The sequence below is a fragment of the Bombus fervidus genome, chromosome 4 (genome assembly GCF_041682495.2).
Source record: "Bombus fervidus isolate BK054 chromosome 4, iyBomFerv1, whole genome shotgun sequence".
Classification (NCBI taxonomy): Eukaryota; Metazoa; Arthropoda; class Insecta; order Hymenoptera; family Apidae; genus Bombus; species Bombus fervidus.
The window spans coordinates 17,264,498-17,279,015 of NC_091520.1; the positions used below are offsets into that span (position 1 = coordinate 17,264,498).

The window sequence follows — 14,518 nt, forward strand, 5'->3', positions numbered from 1 at the left end:
ACCAAGGACGCGAACGAGAAAAAACCGTTGATGTCTTTTCGACAGAGGCAGAAGGGTTGGTTCGGTTGGTTGGCGCATTCATCGGATCGAAGAATGATCGATATGCATAGGTTGACGGGGCAGCGCGAACGGGTCGCGTTTTCGGTTGGACCCTCGTTTGAATAACAGTGGAAGGAAATTTCCCTAAACGGTTGCGCAGGGTCGGCTTGGCTCCAGTTGCGTGTCATAATAAAAGAAACGCGTTAACTCGGTCCGCAGCCATCGCCGGATACGCTTACCTCTTCGCCCGAGTCTCGGTGTCGTTCGTCGTCCCAACCACCATCACCACCACCACCACCACCACCACAACCATCGAGTCTTGCCGACCTAGAGAAGAGCGCACGGTGTTTGCCTGACGATCGTAATGCTCCTTTCGCTACCTGCTCCCCATTGACGCGGCACGGGGTGCGATCAACGATGGGTTCGATTCGAATTTCCAACCGACCCCTTTCCGGCACTTCGATCGAAAGGAAATTTGCATTTTCGCGTATCGCGTACGAAATCGATTCGCCCGATTTCGTTGCCACGATCGGCACGAACGAATCGTTGGAACGCGACGCCGGCATCGAATCGATTCCGACGCAAGTCGTTGGAAAAACGCTAGTAGGCATCGTGGCGTGCCACGATTTTAATAGAGGAGAAATGGAACGATCGAATGTCTCCGAATCGAGCCTATCTTCCATTGACAGGCCTGTAATGGCAAAAGGGAGAGGAAAGACACCTTTGGAACAGGTCGCGCGCACCTGGAGGAAGTCGTGGTTTTTCAGGTGAACGTATATACTCGCTGCAACCTGAATCGTCCTTTTTTCTGTCCCTCCGGTGCGCGGTCTCGCGCGTCGCCCGAGAGGCCCGCTTTCCACCTAAAAAGCAGTCGCGTTGTTCGCTCGCGACTCGAACGCGACGAACGAGATGCTGCCTCTGCGAATCCTGTATTTTACCATAGACCGTCGGAATTTCCAGTCGACGTTCCTAACTGAATTTCTAGTAGACGAACGCGCACCGTTTCGCCGCGAGAAACTGCAAAGTCCACAGAAGCCACGCGAACGCCTGGCAGTTGGAAACCGCGACGACGAATCTAATCGTAAACGCACACACGCACTCGCGCCCCTTCGCGAACAATTTATTAGATAGTCCCGGATAACTAGCAATGCTAATAAAAGGCCGGCTCGGGGAAGTTGAAACGCGATAAGAGAGTCCAGGCTTCGGCTCGGTTTCCGGGTCTACTCGACTTTAGATCTCCGCGCGGACGACTATCCTCCCACGCTCTCGACCGCGCCGCGTTTCGTCTTTGCTGGCCGAAAGAGAAAGATATGCTCTCCGATTCCTTGCAACTGGTTCAGCCGCTGATTGCGTAGTTCTGCTCCGGTAATTGGCAAAGATCGTTCCTCGCCGCCGACTACGTCGACGAAGCGACCGTTGAAACTGACGGCGAATGATCGATCGATCGATAGATCGGCAACGCGACATTTTCCGCGTCGTTCGACGTAATTAACCGGCAGCGGCGACGCTCGCGAACGTTCGCCGATTAACGAGTTACCGTGGAAAAACGGGAAAGGCGTTCGTTCGCGTGAGAAAAGCGTGTCGGAGTGTGCAGGCGAAGAGAACGAGAAAGAGAAAAGAATGGAGAAACGAGGGCGCGGTGGACAAGGCGGTGGCAAAAGCGGCTGGATTTACGCGTCCATCGAACGTGGTACGCGCGACGTTACATTCCGCTCGTTGTCGCTCGAAAACCATCGAGTAACACCTCCTTGGCGACCCGTAAATCGCGGTGTATCGTTCGAGCGCGGATCTCGCTACGATACGCATCGACCGACGGCGACTGCCACGAAAACGGCCGATCAAGTGGAACGCGTTCCACTTAGCTTGCACGCGTGCGACCGGTCGTGCGTCCGAAAATCTTTTCCTCCTCGAAAGCCGCGGCCGGTTTCGCGCGTAAATCAAACGAACCGTTGGTCGAACGTTCTTTGCGCGATGGCTGTCGTTGTTGTTCGTGTCGTTTGACGATAAGCTGACAGGCTTTTTCCATCGCGCGCGATAAATATCGACTACGAGGAGGTACGGCAGAGTGATGCAACTTTAATGGAACGAAAAAGGAATCTCGTAGGGTCATTGTGCCAAGGACGGTGAAAAGGGCCGGCGAGCTCGTGCGCGTAGATGGACGGCCAGGGAGAGAGAGAGAGAGAGAGAGAAAGAGAGAGTGAACGAGCGAGAGATAGAAGAGGAGAGGGAAAGGGGAAAAAAGCGTGAACGAGAGAGCCGGTCATCGGTTTCCCACATTTTGTTGAAGCTTGCCTAGGCCACCTGTCCGCCTCTTTTCTCGTTCACGCATACTATCGATGGCACGAGACGAGCATTCGAAGGATATTATTTGATGTACGATGAATCGGGCGAACTGGAGCGACAAGAAAGGAAGAGAGAAGAGAAGGAGTCGCATCCTCTCGGGCTCGTGTCGTAGGTTGGACGTTTCGATGGACGCGTGCGAAGTATCGCCTACGATTCCTGCATCGTCCATTCAGGCTGCATGCGCACGGGTAAGCGGTGGTAACAGGTTCACGTGGATTAGCATAATCGTCATAAAGCATGCAGCCTCGATGAATTATTTATCTGTCGGAAGAGTCGGTGTGTACGACGGAGATACGGGGAGAGAGAAAAAGTCGAAAAGGAGAAGGAACACGTACGGGGTAGCGTTATAGCGGCGCATCGGTTCTTCCTTCTTCGTCTCGTTTCTCCACGGTCGCTGTTCTTCGCTTCTTCCACGGGCTGCTATGGATGCTGGTCCGCCTCGCGAGATACGAGACACAACGAAACGGAAGGCGACGCGAGCCGGGCGAGATAGTGCGAGCGGAAGAAAGATAGAGAAAAAGAGAGAGAGAGAGAGAGAGCGAAAGGAAGAAAGTGGGGATCTTCCATTCTCTTCCTCGTTTCGACGAGGCGCGAGCCGGCCTCGACATTTGCATATTACGCCTGGCGTTAGGTAGCCAGTCCCGGCGATGCGTTGCATTAATTTCCGATTCCGCGACAAGGGGGATGACCTTAACCCACCGTAGGACCAGACGCGTCTGATCGCCACGCGCTGCCTCGATCGTCTCCTCGGTTCCTCGCGCTTCCGGCAAACGATTTTTTTTTCGCGATACCTCCGATCGACCGAGGCAACTCGAAACAAGACGCAACGTAACGTAACGCGACGCGACGAAACGAAACGAACGCATCGAACAGTCAACGGATCGGGGAAAGTCCGTTGGAAAACGTGAAACGGTCGCTCGGAATAACGCGACGTTAACGGTTTCTCGTGAGAGTGGTCGACCGATCGAACCCCTTGAAAACGACTGCGGATCGTTCGGAAGATGCAAACGCATCGGTGACGCGGTGTCCTCGCCTCCGACGGTGCCCCCTCTCCCGTCGACATCGGTCCGATAGGCAAAGTAGCGATGGTCGGGAACAAGAGGAGCGGAAGTCGAGAGGAGACACCGTGAGAATCTTTCCGAGAGTCTTCGCTGGTGGCAGGCCGTGTTGCTTTTATTATAAATCTCCGATGATCGGTAGGAGGAGGAAGGGGGGTTTACGAGGTAGCTTGGCTGTTTGAATAGGAAGAGCCCAGGTAATATGCCCATTTGAATATACCTGGTTCAGCCTCTTCCTCTACCCCTCTGTCTCGGCTTCTCGTTGCCAGTGGTAGTGGCCCGGTCGTTGCATAATTTAAAATTCAAGGGTTGCTGCTCTGCCGGGAAAGAGAAACTCTGCGTGGAAGAAGGCAACGCGGACGGCCGTAGAAAAGGGGTGTTCGGGTGGAGAGGGTACGGGCCAGCGCGCAACCCTTCTCCTGCCGATCTGGAACAATAAACACCGTGGAAAGGGTGACCCCGTGCTATCGGACGGATATATCCTCCGCTCAGGTACGCACGATTTTGCATAGATCTCCATACGTTACGTATCCCTTTTCTCTCTTCGACCGATGTTTAAAGGTCCAGGTATACTTTCAAACGGTGTCATCCCTATGGGAAAGTGTATGCAAACCATTGTGACCCCCGCGTTAGTTCCTGCTCAACTGGGGGGAGAAGGAGGTGAGGAAGGGGTTGGGAAGATCACACCCCTGAGATAGATGATCGTCTCCGAGGCATCGTCGTCGAACCGTGTGCGAACCGAAATCCTTTCCTTCCGTCTTTCCTTCTTTCTTTCTTTCCTTCCTTCCTTCCTTCCTTCCTTTCTTCCTTTCTCTCGCCCGCACCCCTTCGCAAACCCTTCTGCCATTCGACGATCTCTCTTTTTCCTCTCCTTCTCGAGGAGACAATCGTGCATACGTAAATAGCCTTCGTCTCGAACGCACGGTGTATTCTCGCGTCGATGCTGCTGCTGCTGTTGCCTCCTCGAATCGGGATCAATCGGCGCGAAAACGTAACGGGCAGGAGGGGGGGGGGCCGACAGAGAGAAAACGAGAGACGAAGAAAGAAGAAGAAGAGGAAAGCTTCCTATTGTTGGCGAAAGAAGCAACCGCCGAAGGAACGACAACGATATCTTTTCCTAACCCAGATCCGATCGAAGCCGTCTCCTCTTTTTCCTGCATCCCCCACACCCGTCCATCCGCCACGGCCGTTCGATTCGTTCGAAGAGTTTGTCTCAGCCCGTTGACGAAAACGTCGAAACGGAGAAAAAGCAGAAGCATAGTCATCGAGAATGATAATTCGCGGCGCTACGCGGTCCATCGAGCACGAACGGCCAGGTCGGCACGAGCCAAGCAGGTGCAACCGAGGCGCACGGCCGACGTCCTTTGCACCTGATGAAATTAAAATAAACGCAGTCATCTCATTTTCATCCTCATTAGTATACGACGAACAAGTGGGTTAACGGCTTCCTACGAGCAGAAGAGACTCGGGGCCCAGACCTTCTCCCCGCTACCCCCCACCCTCTGCCGTTCGTCCTCTCTTTCTCTCGTCTCATTCACGGGGTAAGGGAATCCCGCATAACATTAAAACCTCTAAGGCCGTCGAGAAGAGTCGGTCCTGCGTGGCAGAGAGCAGGCGCGCGAGCGCGCGTCTTCTCTCTTTCCATCTTTCCATCTCATCGCGGTACCAGACCGTTTCTACGAGGTTTCCTCGGAGGTAGCGCGCGTGTACGCGACACGCGTCTCGGTTTCCTCGGCTAATCGCCACCGCGCCGGGTCGAGGCTTTTGTTTCGAAGCCGGCAAAAAACGTTGCGTGTTGCTCGAAATCCCTTCTCTTCATCGACTGGCTACGTCGAACCTCCGACGGTCGCGTGCCAACTAACCACCTATGAAACAGCCCGTGCCGAGCAAACCTATGCTAATGTATGCCGCGTATGCACCGTTCGTCCTTCCTTCCCTTCTCGCCCTCCAACTCGCGTTTCTTTTTCCTTCCCGCCGCCGCCACCGCCGCCGCCACCGCCGCCACCCTTCCACGCCTCCCTCTTTTTCGCACCTTCGCACACGTGCTACGCGCTCTCGTGCCAAGGAGCCGCGGACGCTTTTCCATCTATCCGTTCGAGTCCAAGGCCGCGGCGATTCGACGAAAAGTAGCGCGCACCACCGCGGAAAATTCGCCGTCCATCGATCTGTCTAGCGACAACCGTGGATATTGCGCCGGTTGCCGCAATCCCCACTGACCACCTGCTATAGCGTAACCGCAAGTTGCATATCGCGATTTCGTTGGATCGCGTGCGTCCGCTTTTACCGAAGAAACGCTTTCTAATTAGCGGCCGAATCGTTACGCAACTGCGTTACGATCGAGACCGTTGCGTTATGTCGCGTCGCGTCGTTCAAAGTCGTTCGCCGATATATGTAGGTCAAACGCATTGCCGAACACGGGCACACGTCCGCCACGTGTTGGTGTATTCTATTAAAACGATAGGAAAATGATAAAGCGGGTGATTAATGGTACCTCGCGGAAGGTGAAGGATTAATGGCGACTATAGCCGCGACTACCAGATCGGCGGACGTATAATGCTAATGCGAATTGACCGATGAATACGAAAGCCCGTTACACGCTGCTGCTCGCACAGAGCCTGGTAACTTCATTAACCGTGACAAAACGAGACGCGCGGTTTCATAGAAGAATGCGAGTTGACGTCTTACTGAGCTGGCAATACGCGGCGGCGGCAAAACCCAAGCCACACCACGCCACGCCACATCGCCATCGAACGATGTAACGTATGCGCGTGTTTGTCGTTAGGCGCGCTTAATAAATTTCCTGCTAGCGATGCGATTTATGCGTCCTCCAGCGAAAATTGTTTCGCGCGCGTTCATCGTTCGGCTATACGTCATTTTCGCGATTCCACTTGCCACTAACGCGGATCTCTCTTTGCCTCTGTCCCGCCAGATTTCTTCTTCGTTTTACTGGTTTCCGCCACTTATCGCACGCTGTCCGCCGTCCGTTGCGCGTCTATCGGACGTTGGACGTTGACGCGCAAACCAATTCGAACCGTTAACGCGCGGTTCGTCGAAAAATTCCTGCGAACGTACGACAACGGCGAGCCGTTATGTACGCGAAAAGCAGAAAACTTGTCAACGGCGCGGTGTCGCGTAGGTACCGCGAAGCCGATGCACGTGTGCGTTCGTTCAGGTAAGGCGACCATGTGGGTGCGACTGCAACTGCGAAGTTAGGTCAGCTAGGTGGAATTCTGGCGCGTATGGGTCAGAAGGCGCGACACTCCTTTCCAACTAACGGATTTTACGCTGCTCGAAAAGTCGTGTCGTTCACCGGCAGGCAGATATTCGGCGGAAATTTTAATCGACACGGCACACCCCGTGACTCGACCGAACTCGGTCTCGCGCCACATTACGAAAGGAAGGGGCCTCCGTTATTAAAAACCGAATCGATCGAGTCGTTGTTGATGCATTTCGCTCTCTACTTACCTCCGTGGTAAGCCGTGGCGCGGCTCGATCGGCCCGTCATGAATTTTAACGAAATCTCTTTATTATTTCCCGATATCGGAACGAAAGTCCGGCCGGTTTATTAAATGAAAACAATTACGATCGGGGCTATCCGCGATTCCGATTTTAACGAGCGATTCTTTGTACGCGGGAAATTGAATTTGTTTGTTCCGGGAGGTGGCGACGTCGCTGGAGAAAAAAATCCAGCCACCACTAGCCAGCGGGCCTTTGCCAGGTCTAATGAAATTATTGGAACGCTACGCGTTTCCGTTCTTCCCGTTTGCCACCACCGAGCTATAATCGTTCGCTCCGATCGTCCTTTAATAGACGAAATTAATCGAAACGCGTTCACTCTGCAAACGCTTCGATTCGACGACGAACGAGCTCCAGCGATTTCGTGGTACATCGAACTCCAGCTCGAAAACGAGCTGCCGATTTTTACACGGTGACGTACCAAGGCGTCGTCGACGTCTTTCCACGGTTTGACGGGGCATGAAACGTTGTGCGGATAACGAGGCTGGAACTGCACGCATTCCGCCAGGATTCCGGACTCTGACAACCAGTATTTACGATCCGAGGTTAATCTCTTCGAGAAGCAAAGTCGAATCGATCTTTGATCGATCCATCGTTTGTTCGAAAGATGACGGGTCGGTTGGTCGTTGTAATTGAAAAATAAAACAAACACGAAGCAACGTTGTTACAAGTATATATTTGAAAGAAACAATTTTACACAGACACTTTACGGTACAAGTTTTTTCTGTTGTTTTCCATACAATCGCTGTTACGATAAACGTGGCGAAAATAAAAGGACGCGCGAGTGCGAAGAAGAGTCGAAAGGGTGAAGAGGACGCGTCGCATCGATCAGCCGATCGCCACGAAATCTCGTATCGCGATTCGCCGTGGTCGTTCGGACCGTGTCCTGAACAGGTCGCGCGGTTGCGCGACGTTTGCGCAAAAAATTATATTAAATTATCACTCGACAAATTAAACAAATTTCACCGCTGCGTGTACGCTTCATTCCACGCGGACGTACGAGCAAATATTACGTCGATAAACATAGCCGCTTCTGAAAGGATTCGCTGTGTCTCGTAGCGTCGCGTAAGGTCGTTCTTCAGCCACCGCTACTCTCTCTTTCTCTCTCTCTCTCTCTTTCTCTCTCTCTCTTTTCCTTCGTCTCCCTCTCCAGTCCATCGCCGGGACTCCAGATGTCCTGCGAACAGAAAATTATCGGATCTAAGCAACGCGACCGTATCCTTATCGCGCCGTACTTTCCGACTTTCTGTAGCCGCGCGAAGATTTAGCGCTGCGGCCGAACGATACGAGCGTCTTGACATCTTCCAAACAGACGTTGCGCAACTCGTTAAAGACCAAAGTGTGTAAGTACGTAGCGCGACGTAGCGGTGGCGTTGCGTCGGTAATGAAAGATCGCGAACGCGACGAGGTCGGAGAAAGCCGGTCGAAATAGGCGTGGAACGATCGTCGACCGAAAGAAAATGTCCAAACAGCCAACGACGAGGATACTTTTTCGCCGATAGAAGGAATTCCTGTTCGGAGATCTTTGGACGCGACGGTGTGCGTGAATGCGTGTACGAGCTACGAGGTTGCGAATACAAACGTCGCATAGGCGACGATCGACGTGAGTCGGTCTCTATAAATAGTCGGCCGCTGTGCTGCGAAAAATCACTGTTTTTACGATAATTACCGTCACTTAGTGGCCCTGCTCCTTTCATCGCGTCTCACCGTACGTCGACGCGCGTTGCCACCTATCCGGTTCCCTACATCGCGTTCTCGAACGTCGGCCAACATACGCCTCTATCGTAGCTACTCTATCCGCTCTCTGCAATTAACGCGCCCGACCTTTTGTTCCGCTCGCTGGATACCGGCAGCGACATACCGGCGTATAAAAATCGAAACGGTAGATACGACGACGAGCCTTATCGCCAACCGACTTATGCTTTCAACCTACTTACGTCCGGTATCGAGATGTCGGAGACGGAGGATTCGCGAATCGGTTGGTCGATAGGCGAACACCGACGTGTGTGGGCACGCGTGCTCGGATCGCAGAGGTCGAACGATATAGCAGTATTCGGCAACCGCTTCTGCGGCTGTTGGTCCTCGTTGCTGCACGAGGTCTCGCGGCCGGTTAGACCGGGGCCTCACTCCCCCTCGATTCTTCCTTCCCGTCTTCCATCTCGGTCCCTGACCCTCTCCTCTGTCTTTACCCAATTGCGTCTCTCTGCCCCTCGCGGTCCAGGGCCCCGTCTCCGTTTCTTTCTCCTTCCGTCGTGGTGGTTCGAATAAGTCAAGCCGCTTTTATTCTCGGTCTCTCGGATATTCTTTATAGCGGCGGTGGCATCCCTAGGCCCTCGGCCCTCCCTCTTCGATACGTATGCCGTACGTTATGAAACGCAGGCAGCAGCGTACGGCGCAAACTACAAGAAGCGAACGGGTACGGGCGGCCCTCGTGTTCGGTCCCTTACTTATTGGACAGTTTACACGCCGTGCGTTTTCATGGCCCCCGGCGCACTTCGAATTATACGAGCTCGCGTCTCTCTTCCCTCGCCAATATTCGTATATCAACGAACACCACCGTTCCAGTCTCGCTCCGGCGATGCCAATTGGTCGTCTAATTTTCGGAAGAAATTCTGGTAAATTTCGTTCCGCGAAAAATAGCTAGGAACGGCTGAGCCCGAGCAACAGAAAAGGGCAACAACAGCGGTGTTTCTTCCGTGGTGGTGGCAACGCGTCGGGACGGTAGGTTGACGGGTCTCAGGTAAGCGGTCCTGACGCGAGTCTCGTGAAATAGCGGTTAATAATATGCGCGCCAAGTTTATGTCGCCGGTAGATTCATACGTCATGGCTTTATTGTGACGCCTCGCTAAGGTCCGGGGATCCTCGTGAGACGGCGTTTGCATAAAAATACGCCGGGTGATTGAGTACTTTAGAAAATTTAAAGGCTATAGATTACGAACCGCGCGAGGGAAACAATGCTTTGTCACGGACGTCGAGCTGGCTTCCTTCGACGCCACTAGGGGTGACCACCGGGAGGAGCGTTGCGAGAAATTTTCGAGACGATTTCCGGGGTGGCGCGATTTCACCGTCGATTTCCGGCCGGACCGCTTCTCCGACGTCACCGTCGTAATTTATCGAGCTCGAAGTGGCTCTAATATTCTCGTTTCGGCTATCGACCGCCTTAATCTCGATACTTCCAATTATGTCCGGCAAAGATGTCCTCGATAGCCTGGAGAAAAGCCAGGATAGTCCAACCTCGAGAGCGAAAGACGTCGAACAATCGAGAAGGAAGAACGAACGAAAGAAGAACGAAAGAAAGGAGGAGGTCGGGGAGAAACGTAAAAAGAAAGAAAGAAAGAAAGGCAGGAAGAGATAGAGGAGGTTCCACCCGCGGTGAGATCCGGACGAATAGATGATTATCGGGCATATAGGAAATTGAAAGGGTGTCTAAGGAGGTGTCTAGCGAACAGTTCGCGGGGGCGGTTTTCTCGGCAGGGTGGCACTCGACTTATGGGGTCTTAAGGGTATTCGGACACCCACACGGAAAGATGCTCCTCGCCGATAGCCGCTGCCTACCTCGGATAATAGGTTCCATGGGTTTTCGAAGCACGCAGAAGCCACCTTCGTCTGTTGGATCGTCTTAGCTCCTGCCCCCCTCGCTCTCTCACTCACTCTCTCTCTCTCTGTCTCTCTCTTTTTTAGTTAGTCTCTCGGGCCACGTTCGAACCGAGGCGAGTCGAACCGAGCCGGACCGAGCCACGCCGTACCGATCCGGCCGATCCAGTCGATCCGACCCGATCTTCCTTCTCTCTTTTCGTCTCGCGCGCACCGTCAGGTGCACACCTCTCTGCGTTCTCCGATCGCTATCTGCCAAATCACTATCAATCACTCGCCGATCCAGACACCGGCCGCCGCTCAATGAACCAACCTTCGAACCGATCCCCGCTAAGCCACCTTTCCTCTCGCGATAAATAAATCGGACTAGCGACTTTAACGAGCCGTCTCTCTTCCTTTCTCTTTTCTTCCGGGGGACAAGCTCGATTCAAGGAGAATGGTAGTGGAGGATCAAACGCGCGCAAATAAAAAGGATCACGACTTGCTCGATAACCGTCGAAATTTTGTTTGCTCGCTCGGCGTTGCCTGTACGCCCAGCTCGGGACTGGTTCGGCCGCTCCGCGAACTCTCGTTAAGCTTCACCGTGAAATTTGGCAAGTTGCTCGCTGCTCGTGGATCATCGATCATGCCGCTGATGGGCCTTGAAACAACGCGCGACCATATCGCTGACACGGAAGCCTCCGGCTAACCAGACCGAGCTCGTCAAATCGCAATTAGACGGACGATTTAAAAGAAATTTTTCATCGGGCCGACTCGCCGCGATTCTCGTTCGGCGGCGAGGCAAGGCGAGGCAAGGCGAGACGAGCGATCGAGGACGCGGCTGCTCGATTCGGGAGCGAGCCGCTGTCAGCGTGCTACGTAGCACGAGAGATCGTTGTAGCGGGCAACCGGTGCGCAATGGCCCGAGACCGGGCCTTTATTATCGTCGCGCCGATACTATCGCCACGCGATTTATAAACCATCTAAGTATAAGCGCCGCGCGACAGGAGCAAACTCTTGCCAATAGCGCGCTTACCGTTAGGCGAACGATCGCGCGCACCATACGCTGGACAAATGCGCGTGTCTTGCCCCCTCTCGATTAAATCGTTCGATCTTTCGATCGTTTGACATCCCGCTGAAAAAACCGTTCTATTCTCGGACATTGCATCGACCTATGTTCAACGCGCGATTAGTAGACCGTCCGTCAACTTCCCTTCGAATCATTGCCGTTCCTTTGCTGGGCGTGTGTCGCTCGAGAAAAGTCGTAACGCTCGAGAACAGGGTTAGCCGTTCTACGCGAGGGATAGCTGCTCCAGCCGAATTCCGCCGACTCGTTCGGAGCGTTCAAAGCGTCGCCCTAGGTCTCCCCTAGGACTCTCCTTTCGCCGACGAGGTCTAAAGCTGTCGCGGATTAGTCGCGAGTCCTACGTCGACGATAGACCGTCCAACGACGAGATGCGAATTTTTTCGTCACCTCGAGCGAAAGTCGAAGGTAAATGGACGTGGTCGGTTTGGCAAGACGATCGTCGTCTATACATCGTATAATCCTCGAGATAGGATTACGGGTTAAAGAAACGTGCAAGATCGGAGGAAAAGATGTGTGGCAAGAGACCAACGTTATTCCCTAAAACCAAAGTCTCTGATCGAACACGAACTCTCCACGATACTCGTACGCACGACTTGAAAATCGTCCCTCCCCTTTCTCCTGCGTCTTCTCTCCTGATATGGACGCTCGTATCTGTTCGTTCGGTTACCAAACTGGACATAAATTAATCCCGTCAAACGTCCTCGTTCGTTAACCGGCCCGGGTCTCGACAGTCCCCGTACTTCTCTCCACGCTCCATGCCGCTAAGCAAGGTTAATCTTAACTTACAGGTATGGGACTTGCGTAAGCCTGTCTTGTTCTGCCATCCGACCGCTTCTCTTCGACCTTTCTGTTTCTCTTCGATTCGACCGACTGCTTCGACCTTTTTGCTTCGCGTACGCTCGACGACGACGACGACGACGACGACGATTAAGCACGATCTGTCGCGACTCGCGCTTAGAGAATCACGCGATAAAAACGGGATAAGCAGGCGAAAAAGTGCCGGTCGGGGGGAAGCGTTCTGGATATTTAAACCCGGCCAAACTTTCCCGTCGAACGAAGCGACGTATCGAGACGCTAAGCCAAGGTTTAAGACTCGACTTAAATCCGATGCGAAAGTGATGCAACCGGTCGCAGCTGCTCGATTACCGTTTTACCCAAAGTACGTCTAAGGATACCGCGCGTTACCGGTTCCACGGGACGAGCCTTATCGGGCGATCAATCGTGATCGCCTTCGATCGATCGATCGTTGGATCGCGTCGCCGAACGACTGTTCCCGCTAATGACTGTGCGGATCCTTTCGAAAAAAACCTACCTCCCTGCTCGGGGATTTGCGACTAACGAACGCCAGACAGTTGGAACGCGACGCAGCCAAATGCGTTTCACTTTTTTCCACGCTTACCAGTTGCCGTGTATTCGACGCTGTCGCGAATCTGCGATTCGAAGGTCGAACGTCTTCGTGTGACGAACCGCGAAACTCGAATCGTTAACTGCATCGACAACCATCCTTTCGATTCGTTTCGTTTCGTTTCGAGAGCGAGATTCGAACGAGATTCGAACGAGATTCGTCGCATATCGCGAATACGAGGGATCTCGCATCCCCTGTGCCATCCTGCGGTCTCTGAGTTACCGTGCACCGACTATAAAACGATACTGCTCCGTGGCCGTCAGAATTAAGCGAAGTCGCGAAAAAGGGTTAGATCTCCGCGAATGTCGTGTCCGCTCGGTCGAACCTCGGCGTCCACTATTTTGGCATTCGGTGAACCAAAGGAAGTCTGACCGCGTCGAGTAGCTTCGCGTCTCTGCGACTACGGAGAAAAAGGGAGCGAAATATCGGTTGGCTCAGGCACTTTCATCCCTTCGTGATCGCTGTGCCGGCGGATTCGAGCTATTCCGCCAACTCCCCGAGGTTTCGCTACGGCGGGGTGTCTCGCGATTTATGCAAAATGGAACGCAGCTCCCTCGGGAGCTAGCCAGCAACGTCGTTCGACCCTCTACGCTATAACGCGTGCGAGGTTCGTACCGCGGCAGACCCCTCGCTGCCAACCCCTCCCTTCCGCCGATTTCTTTCTGCGCGTCGGTACTCGAGAAAGCTCGATCGGCCCCGGAAGGGCCCCCCTTCGCCTCGCTATTCGCACACGTCGTTCGACGATCTCGAACCAGCTGCACCGAGACACCGCTTTCACGGAACGCGTTTTCCACCTCGCTCGTCTTCGGCGACTGAATTTCTCCGGGGCAAGTACGTACGAACGGCAATTACGCGTTTCGGCGTCGATCGTCATCGACGGGGGGCGGAGAGGCTGGAGAAATTCGAAGGGACGCGATTCGGAATTCACGCAACGTTCGCGGCGATGGAAGATCGCGCAACGTTCGAAGGGTGTCGGAATAAATAGGCACTTAGGAGCCGGATGATCGAGGGACCGTGGATCATTTAATTTAATTACTTGCCGGGGGTTAATAGCAGAGATAAAGATGGCTACGCTCGTGCTGGATATTATAGAGCGTGGCCGAGAAACGCGTTCCACGCTCGACCCCAAATATAAATCGTGCCTGTGCCGCGCGGCACTCGCGACAAATACGGCAAGGGACACCCTTCCGAAATCTCACGTTTGCAAAACTGCCGTTCCACTTAATTTCCAGCACCGCTTTGCCTCGTCGCCGCACGAATATCGGCCACCTCGACCACGATTCACGCGTTCCACGAGCAAGAGAAGTCTCGTCACGCGAGAACTCGCTCGAAGCTTGCCGCGGAGAGAAGCGCGGCGTAGCGACGCGTTGTCTCGAGCATCAGGGTGGATGTAATTTCATAAACCGCAACTGTTGCCGCTATTCGGTTCGAAAGGGGGCACACGACTAACTGTTACGAGCTCGACCTTCTGCTCTTAATCGAGGATTCTTCTTTCCC

The 14,518-nt window shown here is 53.7% G+C and overlaps 2 protein-coding genes across 3 annotated transcripts in view; one reads left to right on the forward strand and one right to left on the reverse strand.

Annotated features, from left to right (window-relative positions):
• Atpsyndelta (ATP synthase, delta subunit) overlaps nt 1-14,518 on the forward strand; it is a 137,004-nt gene that overhangs the window by 53,981 nt on the left and 68,505 nt on the right. The window lies entirely within an intron of this gene.
• Nucleotides 7,614-14,518, reverse strand: part of Vvl (ventral veins lacking) — a 36,780-nt gene continuing 29,875 nt past the window's right edge. For both annotated transcript variants that reach the window (XM_072002424.1, XM_072002422.1), the window contains one exon: nt 7,614-8,133. The gene's annotated coding sequence lies outside the window, so the exon portion shown is untranslated. The remainder of the gene's footprint in view (nt 8,134-14,518) is intronic.